This window comes from Akebia trifoliata, chromosome 2, assembly GCF_017979445.1.
Source record: "Akebia trifoliata isolate Shusen 1 chromosome 2, ASM1797944v1, whole genome shotgun sequence".
NCBI classification, from domain to species: Eukaryota; Viridiplantae; Streptophyta; class Magnoliopsida; order Ranunculales; family Lardizabalaceae; genus Akebia; species Akebia trifoliata.
In genome coordinates this window covers 11,114,836-11,117,121 of record NC_141376.1, presented here as the reverse complement: position 1 = coordinate 11,117,121, position 2,286 = coordinate 11,114,836, and the positions used below count along the sequence as shown (strand labels likewise).

General features: G+C 37.2%; 1 long non-coding RNA gene across 1 annotated transcript; it reads left to right on the top strand.

Moving 5' to 3' along the window:
* LOC147409518 (uncharacterized) lies at positions 1–1,636 on the top strand. Its single transcript, XR_015183084.1, has 3 exons — positions 1–166; positions 292–879; positions 1,427–1,636. It is a non-coding gene; the product is annotated as an uncharacterized LOC147409518 (long non-coding RNA).
* Positions 1,637–2,286: the final 650 nt, after the last annotated feature.

The following is a 2,286-nucleotide window of genomic DNA, read 5'->3' as shown; positions in this document are numbered from 1 at the left end:
TTGCATAGGCATTTAGATAGCATGTGTCCTGTGATATAATTTTTCAGGAGTTGTAGGAACTGATGTCGTTGCCATTGGGGCTGATGCCAAATGCTACTGGGAACCTCACCAAATGTAATGCCGGATTAAGCTTCACCCACAGTGACCTTATTGCTGCCTTGACTCTGTGAGTAGTTTTCTTTCATTAAAAAAGTAATTTTTTATTATACATTCCTATACTACTGTACATCTCTCAATTATATAGGCTTGCACACTATCTATGAATCTCATACTCAACAAATCTCTTCCCAGATCCGGAGTATAAAATTTTGTGACCAAATCAACTAGTGGGGATGATGGATGTAGAGTGCATCATTGTTTGGTTTATTAATTATTATATGTTTTATTGTGGACGAAGGAGTTAAAGGCGACACATTGAATGCTTCCTATTATCAAACAGTGAGCCCCTTGACCAACACGGCAATTGGAGCAGAGTTGACCCATAGCTTCTCAACCAATGAGAACACTCTGAACTTTGGCACACAGCATGCATTGGACCCCCAAGAGTAAGAGGCTTACTCTTAGATATGAAAGGTGCTGATGGTGGGAATGGGTTGGGTGTGGATGAGTAAGAGGCTTCCATCTTAGTATGGCAGAAAACAATAAAAGGTAGGTAGAAGGACAAAGCTATTAGTTTTTATGTATGAATGATGACATTCATCTTAGTTTTTATTTATGCACCATCTTGGTTAAATTTTAAATAAAGGACTGATCCAGTGATGGGCACAAGCATCTCTTTGTCGAGTCCGGATAATTATTTATGGCAGATTTTATTTTTTATTTTTTATTAATTTTTATTTCTGGTTGTCACGGGCTGTCCAATCCTGAAGGCTGTGTGTGGTAAGAATAATTCATAATTCCACTTGCATTTTTGCAGCATAAATGCATCTGTCAATTATCAGTTTCACATTTTTCTTGTTTTTCCTGTTAGCCCACTCTTTCATTTGTATTCTTATTGTTATGGTTCTCTATTTTTTCAATTTTTCCCCCTTCTGTTGGTATCTCTGGGAGAATCCCCACCTTAGGTGAGACTATAACTCCCCCTGGGAGTTGTGCTATCCTCCCTCACTACACTCATCGGGTAAGTGCAGGTTGTACCATACCCTGGGGTTTGTCTCAAGGGAATCATTGCTTTCTTGGAGGTTTTGAACACCTGACCTATACTTCTGGACACTACTCTGCTTATAAGCTATACAGTCATTGTGCTATGCTTTTATTTGGCAGTATGGTGTTCATTTTATCCTTTTGCTAGTAAATTTTGGTGTATTTTGTTGTTGACGTGGATTTTGTTAGATACTCATGCTTGTCATGCTCCATGTAGTGTTTAATTTAATTTTCTTGATAGTGTCTTGACTTTTTGTTGTCTTCCTATTTTACTTTACTGTAGAATGAGACTTCAATACCAAATGGAATATTAGGAATCGATAAAGAAGCTCGAGGAACAATGGGTGATAAATCAGCATGGTGTATGGCTTGGCTTTGCAGAATCAAAGAAAGAGAGAATTTGATTTGCTTTGGTTTTGTGTTTGAAGACTCAAAAAGAGAAAAACAAAGATGTCTAGTAACTCTCAAAGCATGGGTTACAAAGCTGGTCAAGCTGAGGTGAGCTTTCAAATGGCATGGTTCATGATGCATGATGTGCATGATGTATTATCACATGGGCAGTACAGGATGTGGTGTTTTACAGGTTAAGACGGACCAGATGGTGGACAAGGCATCCAATGCTGCCCAGTCTGCCAAGGAATCAGCCCTATTGTACTATTTTAGGGTAACCTTTCTTAAATTTGTCGATTTCTCATCTTATTTAAACCGATTTCTATCATAACTAATATGGGTTGGATTTGTTGTCTTTGGTTCGTTATGCCTTTGAAGCAAAATGTTCGAGAAGTCAAAAGTGGTCTTCTTTGACTGTGTAATAGAACTGTGTATTTGGATTGTTCTTTCTGGGTAGTTGTTGTTTGGTTGCCTTTCCTTGTTTCTGTTTTTGATGCACATAACGTTATATCAATCTCTTGTTTTCTTTTCCCTAATTCAGTTCAATTTGTAAGCATTTTTCTCACTTTCTTTAGTATAAATTTATCAAGTCAGATATTCAATTGTAAAATGAAAGGTTGATGTTGACAAAGGTCTTTGCTATGTATAGTGCAAGTTTACAATTATGATAAAAGAGAATACTTTCAAAGAACTATTTGGCTTTGAACCAGTATCCGTGAGCAATAAAAACACTATGGTTGACATGGTCATATC